The sequence below is a fragment of the Panicum hallii genome, chromosome 5 (genome assembly GCF_002211085.1).
Source record: "Panicum hallii strain FIL2 chromosome 5, PHallii_v3.1, whole genome shotgun sequence".
Classification (NCBI taxonomy): domain Eukaryota; kingdom Viridiplantae; phylum Streptophyta; class Magnoliopsida; order Poales; family Poaceae; genus Panicum; species Panicum hallii.
In genome coordinates, this window is record NC_038046.1 from 21,889,921 (window position 1) to 21,902,139 (window position 12,219).

A 12,219-nucleotide genomic window follows, 5' to 3' on the forward strand; every position below is an offset into this window, starting at 1 on the left:
CCGCTACAAGTACCCTCCACAGCAGCAGCAGCAGCAGAGGCCGCCCCAGCAGTACCAGCAGCGGCAGCAGTACCCGCCTCGTCCTCAGCAGCAGCAGCAGGCGGGACAGGGTCAGAGGCTTCCAGCGCCTCCGGCTCCACCAGCTCAGAGGCAGGGAGTGCCTACTCCTCCTGCCGGGCAGCAGGCCACTGCATTTCCACGAGTGTGCTTCCACTGCGGCGAGCCAGGGCACTACGCCAACGTCTGCCCTCGGAAGGCGCAGGCAGGACAGCAGGGGCGTGCAGCACAGCCCAAGGCCCCAGCTCAGGGCAGGGTGAACCACGTGACAGCCGAGTCAGCGGCCGAGGCTCCTAACGTGGTCATTGGTACGTTTATGGTTAATGCCCATCCTGCTACAGTGCTTTTTGATACTGGTGCTACACATTCTTTCATCACCCAGTCTTTTGTTGAGCATCATGGTATTCCTACTAGCACATTAAAGAGGTGCATGTTAGTATCTTCACCGGGAGGACAGTTGAGGTCTCATGTCTTCTGTCCCAGAGTCAGTGTGGCTATAAGGGGGGTAGATTTCAGTGCAAATCTGATGGTGCTAGACACCAAGGGCATTGATGTGATCCTCGGGATGGAGACTCTTGCTAAGTGGGGAGTCCGGATCGATTGTGCTCAGAAGACTGTTCTTCTGTCAGCACCGGATGGTCAGGAGGTTACTGTTGGAGCTACAGAGCCTTCTGGATTTCTTCATTAGATGGAGGCTAGACCCACGGATGGTATTCGCGTGGTGTCTGAATTCCCGGATGTCTTTCCGGATGATTTGCCAGGTATGCCGCCTGATCGCGACATTGAGTTTTCTATTGATCTCTTGCCTGGCACAGCTCCTATTGCTAAGAGGCCCTATCGTATGGCTCCTGTCGAGCATGAGGAAGTTAAGAAGACTGTCGACGAGTTGCTAGCTAAGGGTTATATCCGTCGCAGTTTCTCTCCTTGGGCTTTTCCTGTATTGCTGGTAGAGAAGAAGGATGGCGCGAAGAGAATGTGCGTCGATTATCGGGATCTGAATGCAGTCACTATCAAGAACAAGCATCCATTGCCTCGTATTGAGGATCTCTTTGATCAGCTTCAGGGTGCTTGTGTATTCTCGAAGATTGATCTGCGTTCTGGGTATCATCAGCTGAAGATTCGTCCTGAGGATATTCAGAAGACGGCATTCACTTGCAAGTATGGGCTATACGAGTATACGGTCATGTCCTTTGGCTTGACTAATGCTCCGGCTTTCTTCATGCATCTGATGAACAAGGTTTTCATGGATTATCTGGACACCTTTGTGGTGATATTTATTGATGATATCCTGATATATTCCAAGTCAGAAGCGGAGCATAAGAAGCACCTGAGGCTTGTGTTGCAGAGGCTCAGAGAGCACAAGCTGTATGCCAAGCTTAGCAAGTGCGAGTTTTGGATTGACGAGGTTCCGTTCCTCGGTCATGTTATCTCCAAGGGAGGTATTGCTGTGGACCCCGGGAAGGTGAAGGATGTGCTTGACTGGGTTGTACCACAGACAGTGAAGGAAGTCCGCTCTTTTCTGGGCTTAGCAGGTTATTATCGGAGGTTCATTGAGAATTTCTCCAAGATTGCGAAGCCTTTGACTTCCTTGCTGGAGAAGGGTGTGGATTTCTCTTGGACTGATGAGCGTCAGAAGGCCTTCGAGGAGCTGAAGAAGAGGCTGACTACGGCGCCAGTCCTTACTCTGCCAGACCAGAGCAAGAGGTTCACAGTGTATTGTGATGCTTCGAGGGATGGTCTTGGTTGCGTCCTGATGCAGGAAGGCAGAGTGATAGCTTATGCCTCGCGGCAGTTGCGCCGGCACGAGCTAAATTATCCCACTCATGATCTGGAGTTAGCCGCAGTTGTGCATGCTCTGAAGATATGGAGGCATTACTTGTTTGGGCAGAGGTGTGATATTTACACCGACCACAAGAGCCTCAAGTATATTTTCACTCAGAATGAGCTGAATATGCGGCAGAGAAGATGGCTAGAATTGGTCAAGGATTATGACCTGGAGATTCACTATCATCCGGGCAAGGCTAATGTTGTAGCAGATGCTCTGAGCAGGAAGAGCTATGTTAACATGGCCGTGGCTTTTCAGATGCCTCAGGAGTTATGCGAGGAGTTTGAGCAGTTGAGCCTGGGTTTCTTGCATCATACCTCGGGTACATTGTTCGAGGCGGAACCCACTCTAGAGGCTGAGATCAGGCAGCATCAGAAGGAAGATCAGAAGCTGCAGGAGATTCGTGAGTTGCTCAAGATTGGCAAGGCCCCTCATTTCAGAGTGGACGATCAGGGTACCTTGTGGTACAAGGGTCGTATATGTGTGCCGGATGTGGCAGATCTCAGGAAGTTGATTCTGAGTGAGGCTCATGATACAGCATATTCTATCCATCCAGGCAGCACGAAGATGTATTACGACCTGAAGGAACGATTCTGGTGGTCCGGAATGAAGCGTTCCGTTGCGGAGTACGTGGCTATCTGCGACACTTGTCAGCGTGTCAAGGCAGAGCATCAGAGGCCAGCAAGGTTATTGCAGCCGTTGAAGATTCCAGAGTGGAAATGGGAGGAAATCACTATGGATTTCATTGTTGGCTTGCCTCGTACTCAGAAAGGGTACAACTCCATATGGGTAGTAGTGGATCGGTTGACGAAGGTTGCCCACTTCATTCCGGTGAACACTACTTACTCCGGTGCTAGACTCACGGAGTTGTACATCTCCAGGATTGTATGTCTGCATGGCGTTCCGAAGAAGATTATATCTGATCGAGGATCTCAGTTCACTTCACGGTTCTGGGAGCAGCTGCATGATTCGTTGGATACGAAGCTGCGCTTCAGTACTGCTTATCATCCTCAGACAGATGGACAGACAGAGAGAACCAACCAAGTGTTGGAGGATATGCTTCGAGCCTGTGCTATACAGTATGGTACCAGCTGGGATAAATGCCTGCCATATGCAGAGTTTTCTTATAATAACAGCTATCAGGCCAGTCTGAAGAAGTCCCCTTTCGAGGCCCTGTATGGTCGGAAATGCAGGACTCCACTGTATTGGGATCAGATTGGTGAGAGGCAGGTGTTTGGTCCGGATATTGTTGAGGAGGCCAAACAGTTGGTACAGCAGGTGCGAGAGAATCTGAGGGTCGCTCAGACTCGTCAGAAGAGCTATGTGGATGTTCGTCGCCGAGATTTGACCTTCGCAGTGGGTGATCATGTATATCTGAAGGTCTCGCCGATGAGAGGAATCCGCAGGTTTAATGTACGAGGGAAGCTAGCCCCTCGATACATTGGTCCGTTCAAGTTGTTGGAACGGAAAGGTGAGGTGGCATATCGTTTGGAGTTGCCACTCAATCTCTCGGGAGTACACGATGTGTTTCACGTGTCTCAGCTGAAGAAGTGCTTGAGAGTGCCAGAAGAGCAAGCACCGATAGAAGGGTTGGATGTGCAGGAGGATCTGACCTATATCGAACATCCGGTGAAGATTCTGGAGACGTCTGAGAGAGTTACCAGAAACAAGAAGATCAAGATGTGCCGTGTTCAGTGGAGTCATCACACGGAGGATGAGGCTACTTGGGAGCGAGAAGATGAGTTGAGAAAGACATACCCCGATCTCTTTGCTAGCTAGCCTATTCGAATCTCGGGACGAGATTCCTGTAAGGGGGGGTAGGTTTGTAACACCCTAATGAAAATTTCCCTAATTTTAATGAATTTATTTTGGCTCAAATAAAATTTCCAGAGTTTTTCCTTAATTTTGTGGCATTTAAAGTAATTTTATAACACAAGAAAATAAAATTTATTTTAAGAACAACTTGTTTGTGCATTCATGCTGCAGCATTATTTTATTTGTATTGAGTGTGTAGGGTTGAATTCAAATTTTGGTTTGAATTCAAATAGTTTGTTTGAAGTAGTTTGAATTAGTAAAGAAAAGAAAAAAGAAGAAAGGGAAATGGACCAGCCAACGCAGCAGCCCAAAACCCTTCTTTTCCTCCTCAGCCGCGGGCTCTTTTTCCCTTGCTCTCTCCTTTTCCCCGGCCCAAAGCCGCCCAGCCCACCACGTCCGAACTTCCCCTCTTGGCCCAGCCCACGCTCTCCGAGCTGTCTCCTTCGCCTGGGCTGCCACGCGCTCCCTCGGCCCAGTCCGACCCCTCCTCTTTTCCTTCCGCGTGGGCCTCCGCGTGCCGCTCAGCCCAGCTGCCGCGCGGCCCCTTTCCTCCCCGCTCTCCCCCGTAGCCGCTGGCAGGATGACCCCACCTGTCGGGGTCATCGCCTTCCTCGCGACCGAGCTGGACTCGAGCTCGACCGCACCCCGGCGCCGCCCCGCCTCGGGCCCGCTCGCCAGGCGCCGCGTGGCCCCTATTTAATGCGCCGCCTTCCCTAGGGTTTCCCCTTAGCCACCACCGTGCTCCGCCGCCCCGAAACCCTAGCTCTCGCGCTCGCCGCCGCCGCGCGCCCCGGGCCGCCGCCGTCCCGCCTCCTCGCCGGCCGCCGCCGTCGTTCAAGCCTCGGGAGCTCATCCCGGTGGGGTAAGGAAGCCTCCCGACCCATCCTTTCCCCCGGTCTCGCCCTACCGCCGCCGCGCGCGCTCACCGGAGCACCCGAGCCGCACGCCGCCATCGCCCGGCCGCTACGGCCACCGCCTCCGCCCCCTTTGGCCCCAATTGGCTTCCCCGTGCCCTTCTCCCACTCCCCGACCGGATCTCGTCGTCTTTTGGCCACGGAACCGCCCGTTCGCGCGTCGCCGGTGAGCCTCCGCCGCGGCCTCCTCTTCTCCGGCGAGAGATCGCCGCCCACTTCCGCCCCTTTGCTCCTGGCCGTTTGATCCGAGGCGGACGATCAAGATTAGATCGGAGGCCGGCGTGCCACAACGGTTAGATCTCGATCCAGCGGCTAATATCGTAAGATACCGGTTCGCGGGTGTATCCAACCTGAGCCGTCCATCGTCGATCCGACGCATCGGATTAGATCCCGACCGTGGTGGGATCTCAGCCGTCCATTTCAAATCCGGTGGATCGCGCGAGTTGTAAACCTAGATCCGTTCCCGACCGTCCGATCTCGATCCAAAGGCTGAGATCATCCCGTACCCCTTCGCGTATGGATTCTAATCTAGGCCGTGCAGATCTGATCCGAGGGCCCAGATTAAATCATACCCTTTCAACCAGCCTTTTTGTTAAGAAGCCCCTGCCTTTTTGAGGATTCAACCCGCAGTACACCCCGTAGAGCAAAAGTATTTGCATTCAGGTCCTTTTTCTTCCTGTTTGACCCCTGGCCTTTCTAGAAAATTGTTTTTCAACCATAGTTTTGTAGTTTTCGCAGTCTAGCCCCTAGGTTTAACCTTTAATTAGGTTTTGGCCCTCAGTTTTTACACAAAACCCCCCTGGTTTTCCTGTTTTCTTACAAATAGGTCCCTGGATCTTGTTTTAAGTGTAGTTTTCGCTTTTTAGCTCCGTTTTAAGCGTTCTTTATATCCACGCGATCGTTGTAACGTGTAGAATAGTTCTAGGCTAGTTTCATGCGCTGTTCTTTTGTATTGGTGTACTGTTTTCTTATAGTTTGCTATTGTTTGTGCATGTGTGTATGTGTGGACTATGTTTGATGATCGTGAGTAGACGCGGAGCCTTTGGAGCAGTACCAGGAGCAGCCATCTTCTGAGCAGTCTGAGCAGCAGCCGGGAGAGTACGAGGAAGGCAAGTATAACATGAACCTCCTATCACTCTTTAAATACAATTTCATACTGCATTTTAATACTGTATGCCTATAAGGACTTTCCTAGCCACTTTATATCCTTTATATATATCCTTTGGGTTGCATTGTGGTTAGTTGTGCTAGGTTGCTGCGCTATAACACCCTTGGTCCTTTTAAATTAATTGATTAATGGTCTTATGCAACTTAATTCTGAGAGTGGCCCTCTGTGCTGTGTGCTTGAGCGGCTCACGTCTCCTTAAAAGATGTTTTGTTAGAAACATGGTTTAGGGGGCCAGCACGGTGCTTAGTGCTTGGTTGGCCACTCTCCATAAGGACCGGTTCATAGAGCGACAACCTGGGACAACCGCGCAACCACAAGACTGGAATGGGACGGTCTTGACTTACTAATTAGGTCGGGTTGGTTCGGGAGTAACTTACCTGCGTGGGCAAGAGGGGTGGTAAGCTTCAATGGTCCCTGCTCCTCCGGCTTGGTCTGTGCTGTGTGTCTTGTACCCCCGGAGGTGGGCCCCATCGTCGCTGATCCAGAATCCTTAGCGGTTACACCTTACCAACGTGATCCTTTGTAACGGTCTCCTAGTGTGCTTGCTAGCCATCTCACCTAGGAACCCGATACACCTTTCCATTGGCTAAACCTCTGTTGTTTCCAATCAGCTCTATTTAAGTTTAGCTTCAAATCTTTTTGGTTGTTATGTGAATAGTGTGTTATATGAGTGCTGGATTGCAACTTTGCTGTGAAATAAAATAGTTTTGTGTGCACGCTTGAATGTAATGTCGCATTACATGTAGATACGACTACTTCGGCAACGGTACCTACAAGATCTCCCCGGAGTCTGCGGAGGATGTTTCTGAGGACCAAGTGAACGTCACCAAGGGTTTATCGGAATCCCCGAACCAAAGTTCGGAAGATCTTAACTTTACTGACTTCAGCCCCACCAATAAAGGCAAGCCCCGGACATAACCTACTATTTTAATTACACTGCACCTTATATCTATTTACGTATTCTATGCATTAAGTTCTTAGGGATTGCTTGAAACCCTAGTTGCATTCTCCTAGGAACCAATGTGATGGATACTAGCACTTGAGTCCGACTAGCTGCTATGCTAATAGGACCGGTAGAAGTCGGGTGATTTCCTGTCACTCGCGCGATATAGGAGTTGTAATGTTTACATTCCTGTTATCACTATAAGGATGACGGACGGGAGTTTTATGAGGTATCATGGTTGAAATGATACCCCGTCTGTGTTGTTGAACTTGATAAGGTCGCAGCGTGTGGTGATCGGGGTTAAGCGTTTGAAAGTACTAACCACATGCCGCGAAATATGGTAAGCGGTAAGCCTAGTAGCCAATCGGCCCGAGGAGTGGACATACCTCCCACCACTCATCTTGCTTCTTCTGGTTACTTATGTTCGACGTGTGGGAATACGTGTTGCAAGGGCAACCAGCAGTACGGGTTTTGTAGTCGCGCTACAGACGTACGTCCTGCACTTTGGAAGTGCGTATGGTCCTGCAGTCGCTTGTGGTGGACCTGTCCACGAGTCGGAATGAAAGGCAAATGGTTGCTTCGGAACTATCGTTGGATGTTCCAAGCGTGTGTGTTAGGTGTACCTTGCAAGGTTAAATTCGATTCAGAATCGTCCGCTTCTCACGATGTTTGAGACTGCTTGATCCGTTTGTCACATTGAGTAATAAGAGCAATCATATGATTATCAAAGATGATGTTTGACCAAAGATTCTACCATGATTGAATAGCTATAGGTGCTCATCTAGATTGAATAATCACATAGAATTTGGAAGCTAAAATTTGACATTAAGGATCTACCTTTATCGCTTTTCAGCTGAAACTAAATCCAGAACCATTTCAAGCTTCCATAAGTCTAGTTATGGGCTAAGGTATACCCAATCCCGGGTAAGCCTTGCTGAGTACTAGTATACTCAGCCTTGCTACTTATATGTTTTTCAGGTAAAGTCTTTGAAGACCCTACTCTTCCCTTGCCTTGGCCCTGTGCTCTTCCAGAAGGTTGGTCCGTGGAATGGGATCCGTCCCTGGCCAACATTGGTGGTACCGAGTGATGTCGTGCCTGGGCTTAGCATGACATCTGCCTTGACGACGTGCTGTAGATCATCGCGTATGTTTTCCGCTGCCAAAAGCCAAAACTTCAACAGTTTATACTGTTTTCTCTAAGTTTGAAATTTTGTACTACTTTTGGAAACTCTTGTAATGTAATTCCCTGTGATGTAAAATATGATGGTGATTGTATCTCTGGACTCACCTTCGTGTGAGGTAACCTTATTTGATCCTGTGTATCGGTGGTTTATCGGGACGTTACCCGACAAGCCAAGGGATTATACCGTTTGAAGCACGTTGGAGCCCTCTGGAGTGGACTCGCGTACTTGAGCCGGTATAATTCAGGTTGGTTCTGCCACAGCCTTCCCGCAGGAATTGCCCTTCCAGGAGGGCAAACTTCTCTCTCCCATAGCGGAAGAGGAAGAAGTACCACAGAGGTACTTGAGTATAGCCTTACGGCTAACAACTTGCCGAATCATCAAGTCTACATGGCCTCCCTTCGCAATGCGGAGGACGATGAGCTGGGCCCTGAGTACGACAACGAGCAACTCGCGAACGTCTCCGCCGATGAGCCCACAGCTGACGCCCCCCAGGATGAGAACGAGGAGCACCGAAGGATCCGGTGTCTGAAGAACGCCAAGCGCGCCCAGCGCAGGCAGAACGAGGAAAATTGTGCTTGCGACCCAATGTACCAAAGGAACCTCAACAACACTTTTGCAGCAGCTGTGGATCAGGAGTACCGTACACCGATTGGCACTATCGTAGAAGCAGCCCTATTAGCCCAACAACTTCCACCAATCCTTAGATACAAAGGCTGCAGTATCTGACCCATCACGCGCTCGTGCAACTCGATGGGCAACATCCAGAATCTTCCACTCGGAATTCGCCCTTGAGGTCTGAGCACCATGGAGAAACGGCGTTGATTAGCCGCACCCCCGGAGGAGGCTCCGGGAGCTGGAGGAACGACAGTCGCCAGCGCAACAAGGGCCACCCGTCCGCTCGTGGCAACGATGAACAAGAAGTACAACAATCTACTCATAACCAGCATGGTGCAAGGCCTCAAGGCCAAGCTCCACTCGAGGCCAGCCTTCACAACGCTCCCACGATCGACCTCAGGCAGAAATTTAATGACGGCCGCGACATGCGGCGTGTTATCGAAGCAAGGAGTAGGGCCCGTATCGGCAAGTACCATGATGATGATGACAGCGACCACTTCCCTGCCTTCACCTCCAACATCACCAACAAATCCTATCCCAAGGAGTTCAAACCAGTCGGAATCCCCAAGTATGACGATAAGCAGGATCCGCGCTAGTGGATTCGATGCTACTCCGTTGCTATTGAAGTTTCAGGGGGATCCAACACCACCAAAGCTCTCTACTTCCCGGTAGCTCTGGAGTCCGCACCCCTCACTTGGCTGGAAAGACTCAAGACAAAATCAATCAACTCGTGGGAGGACCTCAAGCGGGCCTTCATCGACAACTTCCAAGGATCCATGATCAGAGCGGGCACTTGCCACGATCTATCCCAGGTGAAGCAAGAGATGAACGAGACCCTGAGGTCCTACACTCAGCATTTCTTCAAGACGCACACCACCATCACCAACATCATCGACGAGGACGTCATCTGCTACTTCTAGAATGGGCTCTTCTTGAAGCACATGTACCACAACTTCAGACGCAATCGCCCGACTACTGTCGTGGAACTGCATGACATGAAGGCATGGTGGCTAACCAGTCAGACGAGGAGAACAACCGCTTCCCCAAGCGCAACAACGATAGGCAAGGCAACAGCAACGGCCACTTCGACAAGAGGCAGCGGAACCACTCGGGAAACACTCAAAAGCGCAAGCCAGACCAAGAAGTCATGGCTGTTGAGCGCAATCCGCATGGCAAGAAGTCGGGGAACAATGACACACAGTTCGAGAAAGTCTTGCACAAACAATGCTCGATACACCCGAAGTCGCGACTGTTATTGCCATAATTCAGGCGGGCCAGAAAGGTGGACCGAGGAGCAAGATGGGCTTGAAGGATAGCCATAGTGGGTTGCGAATCGGACCTTATGCAGGTGTTTGAGGCCAAGGTTGGCCATGTATCTAGATAGGCATGTGTGTTTAAACAGTTTAGATAGAGATAGTTAAGATTTGTGTCATGTTTAGTTAGGATTGGTTAGGGAAGGCAAGTCTACGGACTATAAATATGTACCATGGATAAACAATGAAAGAATCAATCATTCATAAACATCTCTCGGCGCATTGCTACCCCTGTTCTAGGGTTTCTCGGGTAAGTGCCGTGCGGCCCCGATCACGCCCTGTGTGATCGGGGCGGTATCATCCTTGCTTATTTACCTTTCGCGTTTCTCATTCTGAAGCGTTGTTGATAGCGAGTAACACTAGTTATCCTAGCATTTATAGAGTAGCATTGGCTTTTCCATGCTTTAATTGTACATTGCTTGTTACCTATAAACGTCCGGCTGCCCCTATAATCGATTTGGGGTATAAGGGCAGCGCTTTACTCTATTCATGTCCAGTAGATCCAATCTGTTATAGTTAGTCTTCGTCAATCGAGGATTTAGTTTAATATCTGCATGATTAGGCCCTTCAAATGGGTTGAACATTCCGGCAGTGCGTTTGGTGCTTTATAACAGCTTAGAAAGGGATTGTTCCGGGAATCGGCTTTTGGTTGGTTTTTAGGCCTCTGTTTAGGTTGTTGTTTCGTTGCCTTCCATATCTGTTAGGCTCAATTACGCGTAGGATGTTCCGATTATGTAGTGAAAGCTTTAACCGTCTTGGATTGGATTAGCTTAATATTTACAGAGCAATATTTATATTACCATCGGATATATTTACTTTATTTATAGATCTGATCCGGTATTGAACACAATCGGCTCTTTACAGCTGATACCGTGATCAACATAAGCTGATCACGGCTCGGACTAATGTTTATACGTGTCTGTGTATGCAGGAAACTAACATATACACCTTCCTGATCAGGTACAAGGTCAGGTGACACGCCTAGCAACTTAGTAGCCAGGACGTGTGCCGGATCTCGGGACGTTGACCAAGGGACCGGGGCCCAGCAGTAGTCCCGGGAGCCTCCCGGCTCCTCGTGTTGCCTGTCGCTGCTCGCCGACGGGTTTCGACCGACAACACATTTTGGCACGCTCGGTGGGACCATCTTCATCATCTTCATCAACTTCATCATCTTCTTCGACTCCATCGACTTTCGTTGACGGGATGACGAGGGATGAACCGATCACCTACGAGGAGCTGCCTGCTGAACACAAGCAGAAATACGACGAGATTAAGGCTCTCTTCGAAGCCGATCTCATCAGCTCTTTCGAGAAGACCCGCCACCACGGTGTCAGGTGGAAAGGATTTTCACCGGAAGGCGCCTTTGATGGCGTGGATCTGTCCACCCCGTAACAAGATTGTACCAGAGCTCTACATCAGGAAGTAAACTACGTGGTGGCCTACTCGCTACACCGACATTCCGAGAGCTTGATTAATGCTTTCGAGCATGTTGCGCTATGCGTGGTTCAGGAAATCATGAAGCATCAATACTCTCCAACGGGACCTACCTTGGGGAGTTACAAGGGAGAATTGCCATTCCAGGCTAGGCCACCACTGCCTTATGCGCTTGCGGCTACAGAATCACATGGCTCTCCGGCCTATATTGTTTACAAGGTGGGATATGATCCTGTCGATGACCAGTTCTTCAGCGAGCCGCCTAAGGAGATCCCGCATGGATATATGTGTGCTTATATACCGGATAGTAATAATCCGGTACACTCAGTACAGAGGGTGGCTGGAGGAGTTTCTAGAGTGGATGCAGATAAACAAGCGTGGCTAGCTACCTATGCCACCGGGCCGAGTCACGATAGTGCGCATTCGGCCCTAGGAGCGCAGACGGTAGACCAGATCAGTGCCATCCTAAGAGATCAATTTGGCATTCTACCAAAGAGGAGGGCGATCGGCTATACTAAGCCGTATCCTAGTGACTATGATTTAATTCCCCTACTGCCTAAGTATCGGCTTCCTTAGTTCACCAAATTCAATGGAGCAGAAGGATCTAGCGCAATCGAGCACGTGAGCTGATACTTAGCGCAATTAGGGATGATCTTGGTGTCGGATCCCTTGCGAGTGAGGTTTTTCTCGCAATCTCTTACAGGGCCAGCCTTTGGATGGTATACATCATTAGGCCTTGATTTGATCCGCACCTGGAAGCAGCTGGAGGAGCAATTTCATATTCAGTATCACTCGAAAGCTGCAGAAGCAGAAATTATCGACTTGGCGCAAGTGTGGCAGAAGCGTGAGGAAACCGTGGCAGAATATATCCGACGCTTCAGAGAGGTGAAGAACCGGTGTTACTCAACCCGGATTTCAGAGAAGGAGGCGGTCGAGTTGGCATCTTTGGGA